The sequence below is a fragment of the Equus przewalskii genome, chromosome 15, assembly GCF_037783145.1.
Source record: "Equus przewalskii isolate Varuska chromosome 15, EquPr2, whole genome shotgun sequence".
Classification (NCBI taxonomy): Eukaryota; Metazoa; Chordata; class Mammalia; order Perissodactyla; family Equidae; genus Equus; species Equus przewalskii.
Window position 1 is genome coordinate 62,279,123 of NC_091845.1, and position 18,602 is coordinate 62,297,724.

The 18,602-nt window shown below is 37.7% G+C and overlaps 1 protein-coding gene and 1 long non-coding RNA gene across 2 annotated transcripts in view; one reads left to right on the forward strand and one right to left on the reverse strand.

The window, feature by feature from the left end:
• The window catches only part of ZNF385D (zinc finger protein 385D), an 801,336-nt gene that overhangs the window by 374,714 nt on the left and 408,020 nt on the right, over positions 1-18,602 (forward strand). The window lies entirely within an intron of this gene.
• LOC139075992 (uncharacterized) lies at positions 10,074-17,203 on the reverse strand. The gene is made up of 2 exons (XR_011527135.1): positions 14,428-17,203; positions 10,074-13,234 (listed from the first exon to the last, which is right to left on the reverse strand). It is a non-coding gene; the product is annotated as an uncharacterized lncRNA (long non-coding RNA).

Below are 18,602 nucleotides of genomic sequence, written 5' to 3' on the forward strand. Positions count from 1 at the left end.
GTTGTTCATACCAGTGGCAGCTGGAGAACAAGGTAGTGTGGCAGACAGGCAGGGGCCCTGGATGTTAGAACAATAATGGCATCCAGAAGCCAAACACCTGAGAACAACTTTTAAACAGGCTGAGTCCCTGTGGTTTTGGAGCCAAGGCCAGGCACAGGACTACAGTGGTGCTGGCCCCTGGCTGTGGGAAAGGAGTCAGAGAAACGAAAGAGAGCATATTGGGTGAAGGCAAGGTCAGATGCAGAATCTTTAAGTGAAAGAGGGACGTGGAGACAACAACTGGATCTGCCCTGGAAGTTCTACAACCTGTGTTCTTCCAGTCAAAGGTGGGTGGTGAAGTCCAGGGGGGTCCTGAGGTGATCATTTATTTAGGGCTTTGACCTCCCAAAGAAGAGTAGAGCTTAAAATATCCAAGGTAAAGCTCCCTCAGGATGCCACCAGCTAAGAATCTGTAAGTCAAGGAGCAATGATGATGCATCTTTCATTGTTCAGCTTAGTTCACTGCTGGGCCTGCATCTAAAGGAATTCACAGCGGGCATGAAGCTGAGAAGGAGTCACTATTGACATTTAAACAGATCGATTACAATACAAAGTGATAGGTGCTTTAAAAAGGGATGAACCAAATGATTTGTAGTAAATACCTGTTCTTGGGGAACCACTGACAGCCTTGCAAAAGAAATGGTAATTCGGCTGGGTTTTAAGAGATGAGTAGGAGCTGGGCATGTGGAGGTGAAGTTCTTTCCGAGTAGTGGTAACTGCAGATACAAGGCTATCTTTTTGTAAGGCTTGAACTACTTTTAAGACATTTCTTTGTAGAGTTTTCTTCCATGCATCCATGAGTGAATTAACTTCCAGTTATATGGCTCAGCACTTTCCTCTTAACCTTCTTTTATTAAAAAATAGCCATTAACAGTTTCCATTTAATGTCTTGAGCATCTTGTTAAAATCTAATTTTAAAAAAGTAAAACCATGATTGTCATTCAAATATGAAGTGAATATGTGGAATCTTTTATTTCATTTAACTCAGTTAATAAAATGAAGAGTAAGATGTTACAGCCAATTCAGAGAGCATTTAAGAAATTAGGTGGATATAAACCATTTAACAAAGAAACGTTAGGTTAGGATAACTGAGTTTTACTTAAAAAAAAAAAAAAACACTGGTGAATATTCAAAGAGCCATAAGTTTTTGAGTTATCTGTTTCAGCAAAATAAAACAAAGATTTATTTGCACCTCTATCAGACAAAAATCATTGTCACAATTAAACAAGTAACTTGACTAAGTTTGAGACCTTTAATCAATAGTAAACAATTCATTGAACTGAGTATAGTCCTGTGATAATCCTTGAGTGGCCTTTGCCCCCAAATGACATTGAAGCAATGTGCCACCAGGTTTGCATATTATGCCCACGTTTTAGATAATTTCTCTGATGCTCTAGAATTTTATCATTTGCTTTCTCTGCTTTATTTTTTTTATCCTCCAGACACTGAGGGGTTTAGATGCCCTGGGCAAATCCATTATTCTATCAGCTGTGGCCTAGTTTGAAATTGAGAAAGATTACCTGATGCTGACAAGTTAAAGTAAATGAATAAATGCAACCTTGGATAAAATTTAGACCCTACATGATAAGAGAGAGTCCCTGCTGCTGTCTCTGAATATTTATCTCTAAAATATTATTCACAGCTTGGCTTAAACATGCAAAGTGACAGCCATTTGAAGTTTTCTTATGACTCTTCCTTTACAGAAGTAAAATAATCAAGGCAAGTTTTGTTATTTTTGTATTTTTCATTAATATACCAGGGCTCTATCGGACTCGGAAAGGGGAAAGCAGTATTGATGACGATCCGTGTTCCCTTGTAAATCCAAGATTCTATAACGTCATAATTTCTAAAACATATAGTTATTTCTACAAAAGTCAAAGATGTGTTCAACTTCTTTTAAGGAAAGATATTTTAATCTGTTATAGATCTTTTGTTAAAATATTAGTGAGATGAATCATAGCTTCATTTCTTTTTCATTTTTCCCTTGTCAATAATATTCTTTCTCTTCCTGATATTTTCTTGACAATTCCAACTTCTAGGACATTCCTCTTATCAAATCCTGTCTGCTTGAAAGAAGTTAGTATTTATAGAGTGTCTTCTGTGTGCCTCAATGAGATAACTAAGTTTTTTTTCTCATTCTCTCATCAGCATCACCCTTTCTCCAAATCTAGTATGACAAAAGAAAAGAAAGTATTAGGTGATAACAAAAGGAGAGGATCTCCAGTGAGTAAAAATAAAGCTTCTAATACACAAGATAAGTTTGATTTATGTTGTTTTCTGTCATAGGGCTTTATTTGATCTAGCCCCTTCAATTTAAAGAAGCAAAAACAGAAAGAGATCTAGGCAGATAATATGACTTTGTCAAGGTCACACAATCAAAGGTGGTTTCTAAAACTATGTGTTGCCTCCCAGTATATACAATATTACTCCTTTAGAAAATTAGCTTTCATAATTATATGTCTTAGGCGTATTTTCAATAATCCCAGAGAGCTATGCTATGTTTTTGTTTTTGTTTTTTTTTTTTTTGAGGAAGATTAGCCCTGAGCTAACATCTGCTGCCAATCCTCCTCTTTTTGCTGAGGAAGACTGGCCCTGAGCTAACATCCATGCCCATCTTCCTCTACTTTGTATGTGGGATGCCTGCCACAGCATGGCGTGCCAAGCGGTGCCATGTCTGCACCTGGGATCCAAACCGGTGAACCCCGTGACCCCAAAGTGGAATGTGCGCACTTAACTGTGCGCCACCAGCTGGCCCCTGTTTATTTTCTTGAAACAAGAAGGTGTACTCTTAATAGTTAATATGCAAACTAAGCTTGAACTTGGCCAGCTCTAACGATGAATTGTGTACATATATGGGGATACAAACCTTTGAAAAACCACTGAACGTGCTGACATACTCTATGATTGGTTTGCTAAGGGAAAAACCAAATTCTAGTCTCACATTGGGTGACTATTTTTGTTTTCGAGTGTGAGATAAAGTTCCCAGTTAGATCATGAATTATCACTCCCAGTTTCTCACAAGAAAGTCTTTCTGCTCATGACTGCACAAAGCCTTAAATGCTATATTTAATCTTTATTAGTGTGCACCCAGAGCTAACTCCATGCTTTTGCCAGAGGGGCATGTGTCCATGGTGGACAGGGACAGCTGTCATTTTTTTTAAAGGAACTTTGTTGAAGTATAATTTTCATACAGTATAAAGCACCCATTTTAAATGGTTCAATGAATTTTGAGAAGTGTTTACGCCAGTGTAACCACTACCACATTCAAAATCCAGAACAATTTCATCAACCTATAAAGTTCTGTGACAGCCATCAATTTTGATTTCTGTAGAATGCTTGCTTAGACACTTGGCCTTTTGCCTGCCTGAGATGGTACTGTAAAGCCAGCCTTGCAGACTCTGAAGAGCTTTTTAAAATAGAGCACAGGTGTGAATGTGACACAATAGAACTTGGGTCCTGTTTTAAATGGCTGAATCTTTGCATCAAATCTTACATTTTCTTCTGGTAGTGGTTCTTATTTGAAGTGAGCCTCTTCTCACATGTGTTTAGTTCTGTGATACTATGTTTGAAAGAGGAGAAAATGCCTTCCCAAATCTAATGATCAGTTTCTGCCCTAAGGCTAAAGAGCTTGTGCATATTACTAGTTCTTAAAATGGGTAAGCCTTTTTTAGAAAGATGAACGGGTGGTTGAGTTTATCTTATCGTCTTAAGACCTCATGTCATGGTGTGACAGGTGCAATCATTTTATAGGTGTGGCGTTGCAAAGCTAGCACTGTGAAGGTTGTTCACTTACAAATCCCCATGCCAAAAACTAAGTTATCTTTCCACTAGCCAATGGTGAACTTTGAGTCGTGGTCTCAAAGACTAAAGAAACAGGCTTATATTGACAAGGTTAATTAAAGGACAAAGACAATTAGAATTCTACACAAGTATAGCAAAGCAGCTAGTTATTCCTATTAAATAACTGTATCACCAAATCTTTTTTTTTAAATGCCGTTTTTGGACCAGCTCTGATGGCCTAGTTATTAAAGTTTAGTGCACTCTGCTTTGGTGGCCCGGGTTTAGTTCCTGGGCATGGAACCACATCATTCACAATAGCCATGCTGTGCTGGCAGCTCACACAGAAGAACTAGAGGGACTTACAACTAGAATATATAGCTGTGTACTGGGGCTTTGAGGAGGGAAAAACAACAAGAGAGAAGAACATTGGCAACAGATGTTAGCTCAGGGTGACTCTTTCCCAACAACAACAAAATGTCACTTTCTTTAAAACACCTTAATTTTCAGTGGTATTGTTCTATTGTTTATTGGAAAAGCTCCATTAATTCTTACTACCAAAGAGTGGCTTCTTTTCTTTTTCTTTTTTTTTTATTGAAAACAACTTTATTCTATAAAAGGAGGAAAGAATAGAAGAATATAAAGTCAGATAACTTGATCTATTCCTATCAGATATTTTGTGTTGATTGATCATTAGTTTGAGGTTTTTATGAGCCATTGGGGCCTGTACAAAAAGTTGTGCACCCTTGAAGGTTTCCACTAAATTTAAAGCAAATTTGGAATGAATAAAGTAAAGTTTTAAATGAAAATACATAATATATGCTTCTAAAAATATTTTGATGTGGAGAAAAGCAAAGTTTTATCTAATTATGTAGGACCAACATTGGCTTTTACTTGGGCACCCTTCATTATTAAGTGGAACTTGAAGTAAAAGCAATGTTTTATCTAATTATGTAGGACCAACATTGGATTTTACTTGGGCCTCCTTCATTATTAAGTGGAACTTGAAGTTTAGGGCTGTGTTTCAGGTGACACAAGGGAACAGAGAGTCTCCCCCTGTCACTCAGTAAAGGGGGAGACTATGAACATCCCTGCCATTCTTGAAAGCTGACACTAGCAAACAAATGAATTACTGATGGCATTTTTGATGCCAGGCTGTAGGCTTATTTGTGTCTTCCTTTTCCTGAGATCCTTCATCCATTATCAAAATCTTCCTCCCTTGCTTTTCACTTTTAAAATAATCTGTTGATCTGGGTCTTTCTGTACTAACTTGTGTCCTAATACTTCTCACTCATAGCTTTTTACAAAGCTGCCTATTTTGCAATTTAGCACACTGGTTAAGCATGTATGTTTTGGGGCTAAACAGGAAGTAAAATCCCAACCCTACTGTCAACAGCTTATTTAACCATTCTAAGCCATTCCTTCAATTAACATGACTTACCTATCCTTAACCATCACTTCTCTTATCTGTGAAATGGAGATAATGGTGTACCTTAGAGGATTGTTGTGAAGCTCAAATGGCAATATTTTTAAAGCATGTAGCACAGAGCCTGATATCTGGTATGCGTGTAATGCGTGCCAGCCATTGGTGTGACTCCTGTAATTATCTTACCTCCATTATTAGCACATCATTACCTGACGTACATGTTGCTAGTTATTTGGTGTATTTCTTGAGAGAGACAGGCAGCTTCTAAATCCATTTTAATTCCCACTTTCCACACTCTTCCAAACTTTGGAGGCTACACCATTAGTAAATTTGATGATGAAGATTCCATTTTAAACCAGAGGTTGGGGTGGAAAGTGAGGGTGGAAATTAAGAGCTAAAGCAAGGCAGATAGTGTCTTCCTACCAGTTCTTTAATCCCTAGCAAAATGACAAATGCCTCTTTCACACTGATCAGGTGACCATCAGTCGAAAATTTGTTTCTCCTACTAGATTTTTTTTCCCCTTTCTTCCTTTCTATTAAGAAGAAAAAAGTTGCTTCAAAGAAAAAAATAGGAGAAAGTGGTTTATGTGTAGGCTTTGGAATCGTGCAGACCTGGCTTGAAGAATTCTAGGACCTTGAATATATCCTCTTAATTTTATCATCTACAGATGGGGATAGATAACAGGATTATACTGAGAGTTAAATGGGATAATGCAGGCAATATGCTTAGCACAGCACTTGCTACTCAATAAATGTTAGTCCTTAATGTTAGGATGTTTATTATCACCATCCAAGGGCAACACCACAATTACAGTAGAAAGAGCCCAGGCTTTGAAGCCAGGTAGGATGGGGCTGTTTACTTCACCTCTCTGAACTTCAGTGTCTTCATCTGTAAAATGGAGATAATAATGCTTTCCGGAGAGGACAGTTTAACACACTAAATTAGATGATGTCAGCAAGAAGCACCAGACATGGCAACTTTAGTAATTATTCTAGTCCAAAGACAAAGTCAGTCATTTCAGACCTTTAACCAGGCTGCCTATTACCCACCAAGTGAACAAATAAATCGTTTTTCTTTTTACATGTGTATATTTGTACATATATATATATCAACTATAATGACACCACCCTGATACCATGATTTGTATTTTTTCAACTTACCTTCTTGGTTTGGTTCCATATTATAGTTCATCTTATATGACTTATCAGTTCTTATCCATTTTCTATGTATCTGTTGTTTTGTTATTTTTCCTTTACACCCAAATGAGCACTTATAAAGCATGCATGTTACCCACTTTCCTGATATATTTAGATGAATATTTTCCACTATCTATTCCTTTTGCTTTTTAGTATGTTAATAAGCAAAGGTATATTATCATCGTCATCAACATCATCATGATGAAACAGCCATAATGTTGTTCTCTTGTTTTGAAGCTGAAGTTATCATTCTTTCATGGATTTAGTAAATATCCCATTTTATTTCCTGCTTGACTTTTTCTTTAACTTGAGTTGTCTTTCTTATTGGTTTCTGTCATCCTTCTAGAGTGAAATTTGCAAAATAGTGTGATGTGTGGCTCCAACTGTTTTCCCATAATCACCAATGCTCAGTGTTTTCTTTGTTTGCTTTTATCTTTGTGAAAACATAGAAAGTATCTCACCGTTGTTTTAATTTGCATCTCTTTGTTGGTTAGGTTGAACATTTTATCATTTTCTCAATAGAAATTTGTATTTCATTTTTAGTAAATAGTCTGTTCAGGCTCTTAGTGCAGTTTTTCAAATGCTATTTCTGACAAAATAGTTGAGATCTGTGCCTTACCAGCTACCCAACTGTTTAAGTTAAACCAGGTCACCTGACATTGAGGTGAGCTGTTTTTGGTCATCTTAGAAAACATTCAACTGGTCTGTTTTTTTCTTTAATATGGTTCAAATATTATTATCTTTTAAACAAACCATCAACTTTTCTGATTTTCTGTTATGCAATACCAGTACTATGGCAGGCAGGGGACATCATTTCAATAGAAAATTTGGTCACAGAGGAGTTACAGTTCACCAAATATAAAGCAATATACCTTTAGTGTATTGCTGATTTTACCAGTGGGAAAGCAGAAGACCAGAAAGGTTAAGTTAGTTGTCTAATGTCACAGTCTGATGAACGCTTATTCACAATCTCCTGGGGCGTGATTGAACACAGTGGTTCTTAACATGTGGTGTATGGACCAAAAGCATGAGCATCACCTGGAAACGTTAGAAATGCAAGTTTTTGAGCCTCTACCCCAGAACTACTGAATCACAATGTTTGGGAATAAGGTCCCACAATCTGTGTTTAACAAGTCTTCCAGGTAGCTCTGATGTTTTCTAAAGTTTGAGAACCACTGATCTAATAGATTCTTTTTCCCTTGTGGGAGAGACTATTGACTTCTTGCTAATAGGACCTTGATTTTGTTCACTTATCAAAAGGCAATTGAACCAGGGAAGGTGAGCCAAGTCCTAGGACAGGGTTTCTCATTCTTGGCACTACTGATATTTCGGGCCAGATAACTTTTTCTTGTGAGAGGCTGTCCTGTGTATTGTAGGATGCACAACAGCATCCTGCCCTCTATTCACTAGATTTTAGTAACACTCCCTACCCCAAGTTGTGACAACCAGAAATGTCTCTAGGCAATGCCTAATGTCCCCTGGGGGCAAGCTTCCCTCCCCCCCACCCCCCCCCCCACCCCCCGCCCCACCCCAGCTTCTCCTAATGGGAATCACTGCCCTGGGGGATGACTCGTACTTATTCCGATCTGAGCATCATAATCCCATTCCTGATTGCCTGTGTTGGGATCAGAGGCATAACACCTAGTTCTGGTCAATGAGACCTCAGGGGAGGTCTTTTGAGAGGTCCTCAGAAAGATTTTCCTGTCCAGAGAAACTGGAGATGCACAGGAGGAAATGTCTCCCCTCTTCCTTCTCTTTGGATGTTACCTTTTGCGTGTGTGATGGTTGGGGTTGTGGCAGGCCTTGCACCATCAGATGAATGCCTATAAGATCAGAGAGAACTTGTCATAATTGAGCTCCTGCATCAGTTCAGAAAATAGCCACCATCAGGCCTCCTGTTATTTGAGAAAATAACCTATTGTTTTTGTAATCTTTAGACGGTTTGTGCTACATGGAGCTAAAATACCCTAACTGATAAATGCACTATGACTGGAGATATTACATTTACAAATTCTGGTAAATGGGAAGTTATAATATATGTATATATATCTTAGTCCCTTTCAAGTAACTAAGTTGCAGCAAACCACAAATATAAATAATACGAGACAATACTGAACTATACAGAAAAGATAATCTGGAAGTAGTTTATGCATGAACAACATTTTCTTATGTGTTTATGTATGAAGATTGTCTTCCAATAGCAATGAAAGTGAAACTCTCCAGAAATCACATTCAGATATCTATATTAGGAAAATTCCATTACAAAGAGCTCGTTTAGCATAGAGTAGTGCCATTACGCTAGATCTCAGGGGGGTTTTATTAGTGAATATGTGCTGAGGTGTCTTTGCTCTTCAGTGATAATGAAATTTTTTTGTGATATTGAACATCACTGAAATGTAATTTTATCTCTTTATTGTGCATTGTTCCTTTTTTGTTTTAAAATAATTGGCCTCAAAAGTAATCCTTCTATGCCAGATGAATGGAAAGTTGTACATTTTGATTCACATACTTCATAGTTTCACATTTGAATGAACAAAAATACAATTCCAGTGCTCATGATTCAGTCATCTTTCTATATTTATAAAAAGAAACTTTAGGTCTGTAAAAACTGAGGAATAAGTTTTGATTAATATGAAGAGAGAAGCTAGGTGGTATAGCTTATTTAAAACTAACAAATAAGAACAACAAAAACTAATAAATCCATGTTGGGTATTGATTAGGGTTTAGCTCGCTCCTTTTCTGCACATACAGTGATAAGATTAAACTCTCAGACCTAGTTAAATTAATATGACGGTCACATCATTACATCTGGATGAAGTTGTGCACACAATTCCAAGACAAGAATCTGCTTGATGTTTTTTTTCTCCTCTTAATCACAATCGTCTCAATATTCTGAAATCTAGGAAGTAAGCTATAAAGTTAGCTACAATCAGCATGCTGCATATAAAATAATAAGGGCAAGGGGAGGTAGGAGAAAGGAGAATTAGCTACCATATGTAAATAAACACGTGAGGCAGGGGGGAAGGAAGAAAATAAGGATAGCTGCTAACGTCCTGATTTGTGCAACTAGTCGTGAGGCTATAAATATTCAAAAGAATCACAGTCGATCATGTGGGTCAATATATATTCTTCTTTCCTTAATAGTGTAAGGCACTCTGTTTTTACTTCACACTGTATTGTGAAGTAACCCAGGCAATGTTTTAATTCCCTTTCACCTGTTTTTCAAAGCCTTGAATAGTCTGAGAGAGCCATGTAGCAGTCTCAAGAGAACCACTGTTGTATTCACTGGTCTAAATATTCCTATTCAGGCATTGAAAATCTCTAAACTAGAGAAGCCTAAAGTGGAAAGTCTGTTGAAGCCTCTGCCCGATCAGCCAAAGCCTTGCCTTCAATATATTCTGCATTCCGTGTACCCCCGGATGATAATTGCAGTAGCCATTTCATGACTACTGTTCGTGGACTGCCAATGTTCCAGCCTCTAATGATAACTGGTTCCTCACTCCCTCCAAACCCAGCCATCAGAAATCCAATCCCAGTTCCTTTTTCCATTAAGGTTCTGCTGCCTGCAATGACTTCTACGAGCAGTTTGTGTATCTACCAGAATTCTTAATTGCAGACAACAGACTCATGTCTATTTAGTTTAAGCATAAATTTATTACAAACACACAATCTCTATCACAATCAGGTAGTTCCTAAACAGGAGTCTCTTTCCATAGCTGCTGGTCCCTGGGACATGCTGCCTGTTCATATACTTCCCCAGGGGAAAAACAAAGAATACCTCAGGCCCTTCTTCATTACCCCCCCATGATTCAGTTCAAAATCAAAGTCTCCCATGGATATATCTATTGTAGAACCCAACTCATGTATATGTGTTTCAGCATTGCATGAGACTGGGAAAAGTAAAAATTTTTTTATCCTACTCTGGGAAAGTGATATGTACACTTTGGGCAACTATCACATTACGAGGTTGTGAGGCAGTCATGAATGGCATAGATCCACAGCATCAATGATTCCCAAAGGTCAGCTATTGCCCACTCAGACTTAACGTATCTGTAGAGTGAACTGTTTGCACCAAATTTGCAGGCTTCCCAAGCTTCTCTTTCCCTGATTTCCATTAACATTCTTGCCAGTAGACTCCTAGTGTCCCAAAGCTTCTTTTATTGACATGGGAGCAGAGCTATCTCAGGAACATCACTGTATCCCAATGTTAAAGAAGGAATCCCTTACCTATGCCCCAAATTTAATTTTAATATGGTCCAAATAGCTATTCCACTCATTAAATATAATTGTCATGAATGACATTATATACATTTCCAATGACATCATTTTAATTTTTAAAAATTCTACAAATTAGGCACTAGTTTGAGTTCAATGTAATCTGACCATGTCACTCCCTTTTTAAAAACACTTTAGTGCTTCATCCATACTACAATGGTATCTTCCAGCTACATTGCAGGAAGTTGGTGTCCTTGTTTTCTGATTCATATCTTCCTGAACATCCTCAACTCTTAGCAGCTACCCAGGCGAACTCTAAGCAATCAAACAGAAATACTTAATTTTCCACATCTCCCCAACTATTTTATGAATCTGGGCCTTGGAACATGCTGTTCTCTTTGCTTGGAGTGTCCTTTCTTCCAAATCACATATTCTTATGTTATTATCTATTGAGAAGTCTTTCCTCATCTACCTGCCTAGGATTACTTTCTTACTCTGTAGGGTCTCTGCTCTGCTTCGTGCAGCCCACCATTATCGTGATCACCTCACTATGTTTTGGTGGGTGGTGCTTATTGTTGTTTATAAACATCTGTGTCACCTCTTCAAAGTGAGCTCCTGGAGAGAGGTTGCCTCATATCTTGAATCTCCAGAGGCTGGCATGGTGCTTGGCTTATTTTTTAAGCTCTAGCATTTCTTGTTAAATGAATAAACGATGAACAGTTTATGGCTACATCCTTACCTTATACGTATTGTTCCTTGTAAGATTTAAACTTAGAGATTTTCAAACCCTGATTGTTGCTTAAACAAGCTTAGCTGTTGAAGTGGTCATTTCAAGAAATTTGTGGATGCTAAATTAGCCACTGGAGGGAGCCCATAGACCAGTTTGGAGAATCATTACCACTCACAAAACATATTAATTAAAAATAATTATAAAGTAGATCTTTAAATTTAAAATAAGGTGAGTTTTGCAGCTCTAAAATAAGTAGATTAGTTTGTAGTTTATACAGAAGGAAAAATAACATAAAACTCTTAGCTTGTGTTTTTTTCACAAAGACAAGTTATATTATAGAAGATAAAGGAGAGAACAAATGGGAAAGAAGTAGGAAATCCAAAAGTCTAGGGGTGTTTTTCACTTGAAACATTGGTTCAACAGTCTTCTTTGCATTTATGACAAAATAATCTTTAAACATTTTTCTTAAAGCATGTTTTTTCAAAGTGGTGATATTAGATGAATAGACCAATTATGACATACTAGTTCTCAAGGCAGTGTTACTGATAATTTGGACTGATTCACTTTTAACTTAATGGTCTGAATTTTTCATTTTAATTAATTATTATAGAGACAATGCTGTTGTTTTTCTTGTTATATTGGTTCAAAGGGAAATAAGTCAGAAATTTTCCAGATTAAGGTAATTTTAAAATATGATTTGATATGCATGATTATGCAAGCCCAAAATTTTGAGAGCTTTTAAGAAATATGAAACATATATCGAATTGCCTAGAGATACATATACAAATATTCCACTATTGAATCTTTTGGAGCTTGCTAAGTCAGGTGAAGATTTTTGAATATATTGAGAAGTTGCTTTTGTAAATTATCTAAGACAGTGATTATTTTTAGATTGTTCTATAGCCAATCAAAATAATTTTCCTTTTGGATAGTAAAGTAAAAAAACTAAATTCAATCTCAAGTGATGTTGTTATTGAAATTCTGCACAGAGTAGAAGCTGATAATTGCCTAACTCAGGCACTAGAATTTATAACAGTGGCTTTGATAAAATGTGGAACATCTTTTTATTAATTCTCTAAGTTCTGAGACAGCTAGGCCTAACAGGGGAACTCCAATTGTTGTTGGTTCTCAATTTCAAAATTCTCTATAAAGCAACTTTCAACCTTTGGGACACTATTGATGCCCTCTCTCTTGGCACAGTTAAAATTTCAGATGGACTTCCCAAATTAACTCATTTGAATAAGCTCAGAGGAAAATAGTCAATAAGCTAAATTATTTGAGGACAGTAAAACGTTTAAAGAGTTTTATATTTCACATAAATACAAAGTTATTGCTTAGCCTTTTAAAATATTCTTGGAGGTCGTGGCTCATTTTTACATATGCCATGTGTTAGCTCCCAGACCTCCTCCCAGCACAGTAAAACAGGTTGATGACTCGGGTGCCAAGTAAGAGTCAGTTAGCTGTCTGCAATGTTCGACACTTTTTTTGTTTGTGGTATTTTCACCAGTGTTTTAAATTTTGTGCCAGATCTTCTTTGCTTCCATAAATACGCAATTCGTGTTTGGAATGAGGTATGTCTGCGATAAAAGCAGATGTGGATGAGATATGATGTCAGTCCAATTTGTTCTGTCTCATGTTCAAAGTGGTTCTCATCTACCGACATTCTTCCACTTCACCACCTGGAATTATCACCACCATTTTAGATGAGAAATTTGAAGCTCCGAGACGGTACTTATTCAGTGTCACACAGGGAATGCTAGAGGCAGCATTCAGGCTAGGCCTGTTTGCCTCTAAATTCTATTCTCTTCTCTGCTCCTGTGTTTTTCAAACTTTTCTCGTTGGAATCTATTCTAAAACAACACATTTTGCATGAGACCAAATGCGGATACACACAATAAAAACATTCTCAAAAACTACTTATCTTTACAACATGTGATTTACTCTGATATTTTATACTCTATTCTATTTCATTTTGTAGGACATAAAACAATAAATTGATTTCACAATCCACTAATTGGTCACAATCCGTGGTTACAAAAACACTGTTCATCACTTTACTTCTCGACTTTATCTTGCTGTGCGAATAAATAGTTTTTGGAAATTAACTTCAGAGGGTCATGGACCAGTTGAGGTAAAAGAAGTAGGAAAGTTGATGGAGAGAGTCAGTGTCTTTTAAATTAAATTAAATTTAAATTTAAAATCCATTAAAGACCTATGTTTGGCTCCTTTGAATATAAATAGGACTTGTTGTGGAAGGAAATCAATGAATCTTAATCTTGATATTTCTTCAAGTGTATTTTGAGAGAAGTCATGCTTACATTAACAAGAGTTTTACCAAATTAAATCAGTAAGGATAATAATAGTTTTAAATCCAATGAGAACAAAGCACAAACAAGTCTATTTGGAGAAGCAATATTGAGTTAAGGATAAGAGTGCATTTTGAGAATGATTTTTCTGGATTGTTACATCCTTAGAGATTTCCTGAGGAATTTGTATGGGCAAACCTGAGGCAGTCATTAAGTATGGTTTTTCCCTTGAGGTTTTTGTGCTGAACCAGCACATCCCTGGCACCGTAGGATTTCAAAGCTGTAAATTAAGGATCTGAGAAATTCAAGCAAGCATCTCTCTCACTCTCTAAACATTTCGATTCTTCCATTTCAATTATGAAAATAAAATTTCATTTGAGATATTTTTAGTTCCACTGCTTTAGCAATATTTTCACTCAGAATGCCTCCTACCACATAAGCAGGTATTAGAACTTAAATTTTAAAGTAAATTTCAGTTGTCCTGGAAATGAATGGATGTCATATAAGCTCTAGTTGAATTAAAATGGATATTTTGCATGCATACGTGGAGACCAATATCTGTTGCTGTTGAAAATATTCTTTTGATTTAGTATTTTGTGATCAGCTTGGATCTCTATATGAAAAGGCTATTAAGCAGACAGCGTGGAACTTTTCTGAATCACGTCAATGACAGATAATCCTTCTATGATTATTGAATTTGGAGAATTAGTGTAGATTTAAAAATAACAGAAACTTACTTTGTTTTCAGAATTTTAGATAGATACCATTTAGTAATAATGATAGTAGAATATAATCTTGTTAATCCATATCTCAGATAATTGGGAAATTTCAAGGCCTCCCAGCCAAATTTCAAACTGAGTCAACCACTTGTGTAGAACATTAGCTGGATATTTGCTGCCGCTGTGAAGTCATGGCATTCATTTCTTCAAATAACCATTGATTGTTTCCGGTGTGCTAGACTCCATTCTGAGCACTAGATAGACACACACAAGTAAGACAGATAAATCCCATGCTTATATCACTCATCTTACGGTTAGGGAGAAAGATAACAAACAGCCAAATAATATAATGTCTGGTAGTGATAAGGACTTTCAGGAAAAACCAACAGGGTAAAGAGTTGAAGAATGAAAGGTGAGGAGATTTTTTTTTTTAAAAGATTGGCACTAAACTAACATGTGTTGCCAATCTTTTTTTTCTTCTTCTCCCCGAAGCCCCCCGGTACATAGTTGTGTATTCTAGTTGTGAGTGCCTCTGGTTATGCTATGTGGGACGCTGCCTCAGCATGGCTTGAGGGGTACCATGTCCACACCCAGGATCAGAACCAGCGAAACACTGGGCCAACAAAGCAGAGTTTCGGTCATGGGGTCAGCCCGGTGAGGAGATGTTTCAATCAGGATTATTGAGGAGACGCCTCTGAGGAAGGGATATTTGAACCAGCTATGCCCTCTCTTGGAAGCTGTGCTTCAAGGTATCAAAATGAATTTCTTTTCCTTCCCTGCCTGTGTCTCCAGTTCACTGTCCCTGTGCATTCTATGCAGGAGAGTTGGAATACCATGCACTTTAATGATGGGAAATGGCTTGCCTTTAGACACTCCTAATCAGAGAACTTTCCATTTAATGGTTTTGTTGCCTATGAACAGTGTTGAAGAACTTTCTCTAGAAACTGCCTAAGATGGTAGGATTATATAAGAGAACACCAATGTTTCGTGGGCTTTTTATTTTATCTGGCTATTGGCCACATTGATGCCTAATAGTGATTCATTTAAGATAATTAAGTTTTTGTTTTGGAAAGGACTTTTTTATTTGACTTATAAGCATAGCATGATGGACTGTTTTGTGTTTGGTTATTTTTAGTTTTGTTTTTAATACAAGATTGCAGCACGTGCCATTTAAATCATGTATTTTTCTTACTCACCTTGAAGAGTAGAGCCAATATGATCAATGGTCAAAATAAGTGGAGATATTTATTAATAATCTGCTATATCTGGCAGACAGACTAAGATGCCCCTTAACTTTTCCTACCTCCTATCGTTCTCATCTTTGTGTAAGTCCCTCCACTGGAGTGTGAGTAGGACCTGCGACTCTTGCTCCTAACCATAGAATGTGATTAAGGGAAATGTCATTCCCATGAATATGTTATGTTATAAAAGACTCTGTCTTAGCAGATCTGAGCTAGAGATTCTCCTTATGGGCTTGATGAAGTAAACGACTGTGTTGGGAATAGCCCATGTGGCAAGGAAGTCTGGATCCTCTCCAGAAACTGTGGGATGCCAGTAGGATCTGAGTTAGCCTCCACCTGGCAGCCAATAAGAAGCCAGGGCTCCAGTCAGACAGCCTTAAGGAAATGAATTCTGCCAAAAATCTGACTGAGCTTGGAAGTGGATTCTTCCCCAAATGAGCCTCCAGATGAGAATGCAGCCCAGCCAACTTGATTGCAGCCTTGTGAGACCCTGAGCAGAAGACCCAGCTAAACAGGCCTGGATTCCTGACCCATGGAAACATTGAGATAATAATTGTGTGTTGTTTTAAGCAACCGAACTTTTGGGATTTTGTTACACAGCAATGAAAACACTAATAAAATTCACAGAACTCCTCCATATCCTTTTACCCCAACCATCCACCAAACCTCCAAATCTGAAAAATGATGATAATCATGAGAATCTTAACACTGAAAACAGAACAGTAATAACAATAATAAAAATATATATTAATTGAATACCTATTGTGTGCCAAGCAATGTATTAGAAAGCACTTTTCCTCTATCATTTTATTTATTTTTCATAAAAACCTGGTAAGGAAAGTATTATTTTAACCATTTTACAAATAATGGAATCATAACATTTTGGAAAATCTGTCAACCACCTGCACAATGAGTGTCAGAGACAAAATTCAAACCTCTATCCATTCACTCCAGTTGGCTAGCTGCCTTGCCATGCTGTTTCAAAAATTCTCTTTCTCTTCTCCCACTCTCAACTACTGAAGTGCTTCTGAGGACAAAAGACTGAAACTAAAACAAAATCACACAACCAATATGGTTTGAGGTCACTGCAAGTTCATGGCTTCTGTTCTCTTTTGGCCTCTTGATGCCATTAGTAAATCTTTACTTTCTTTTGACCCTTCTTATTACACCTTCCATCAGCAACTCGCATGCTGCTCCCCTTGAATGCTGGAGCCAACCGCTTCACTATCCCTCTTCTTTTCTAAAAAGACATAGATCAGCAAACCGTATTCTCTTATGCCCACCTGTGCTCCCTACAGCTTTTCTTATACCCACCAGAGCCTACCACCCTTCTTTCCTTTCTACTTCTTTCTGGTTTTAAAGGCTTTTTCCCCCTCAGTTTGAGACTAATCTATTAACTTTAAATCCCCTGCCTTTTGTAATACATCTGTTATTCCCTCTCTTGCTTATATAATCTGCAGATTCGAAAATTGGGATTTATCATGTGTTACGGGTTGAATTGTGTCCACATCCCAAAAAATTAATTTAGAGTTCTAAGTCTTAATATGTCAAAATGTGACCTTATCGAAGATAGGGCCTTTGAAGAGGTAATCAAGTTAAAATGAGATCATTAGAGTGGACCCTAATTCAATATGACTCACATTACTATAAAAAAGGGACAAATTTGGACACACAGACTGACACACACACAGGGAGATGTCATGTGAAGAGTTATTCTGCTACAAGCCAAAGTACTACCAGCAAAGCTAGGAGAGAGGCCTGTGACAGATCCTTCTCTAGTGCCTTCGGAAACAGCATGGCCCTGCTGATACCTTGATCACAGGCCATTAGCCTCCAGAACTGTGAGACAATAAATATTTGCTGTTGAAGCCACTCACTTTGTGGTACTCTTTTGGAGACCCTGGTAAGCTAATACACAGAGTAGCAGGAAAAAAAAACTTCGCTCTTTTCCCCCAGGCATACTTGGTTTTCTGTGTTTCCATCTGGAGCCTCTGCCTTTCTCTGCTAGGGACGTCTCTTCCCAGTGGTTTCTGAGGAAAATTAAGAGCCAGCCAAGTTCTATTTGATTGTCACCAATGTAAAATGCCAGTTTCTGATGGCCTGGCAGACATTAAAAGCCATCTCTTTCTTTTGTGATGCGCTAGAGAAGGAGCTGTTCTAATAAATTTCCACAATCTGATTGGTGAGGATTCTGATTCAGGCCAGGTTATCTGACGTCTCACCTCTGCCTTCTTGCTGCTGAGGTTTCCTTGCACTTCCAAATGGGCCTCTCAGGTAGGATCTGTGGCCACGCCCAGCCTGTTCTGTTTCTCTTATGTATCACGGCTGATCCATGGGAAACATATACCTTTCATCGGATATCAGAGGAGCAGTAAGCATCTCAGACATTCTACTTTGGTGCCACAAGCTGCCTTAGCTAATTGCTTCTCTATAGGCTGCCTTCCATGTCACATGCTTGTCCACTGTGTCCCCTAAATTGCTCTTATCAAGGTCTCTGAGACGTTCCCTTGCTGTGCCTCTCACCAGATGTCAAGGGAGCTCACACTATCTACCAGCTTCAGAAAAATCATCTGTAGTTTCCTAAGTAACTCTAGGCCTCCAACCTCTTTTTTGGCATGAATAGGGGAAGAGTAAAGTAATTGTTTCTGATGTCATCCTGCAAGTCCTGCTTTTGCAATAGATAATTGGCTGGAGGTGGAAGGTCAGACAGGAGCCACAGATCTGACCCTCTGCCACCTCCTTGGTACCCTCAACTTATGTGAACCTGCATCTCACTTTGGGAAAATTCAACACCTGTTATTTTGCTATCAATTTGAGGTCTTGGATGAAATGAAAAACAGGCCCAGTTTTAACATCCTATTATCATTTATATTAATCTTCTACCCGTCTACCTACCCATACACCTTATTCCTTTTTTCTTTTCAGTCAACCTTCTTGCAGAAAGTAGCCAGA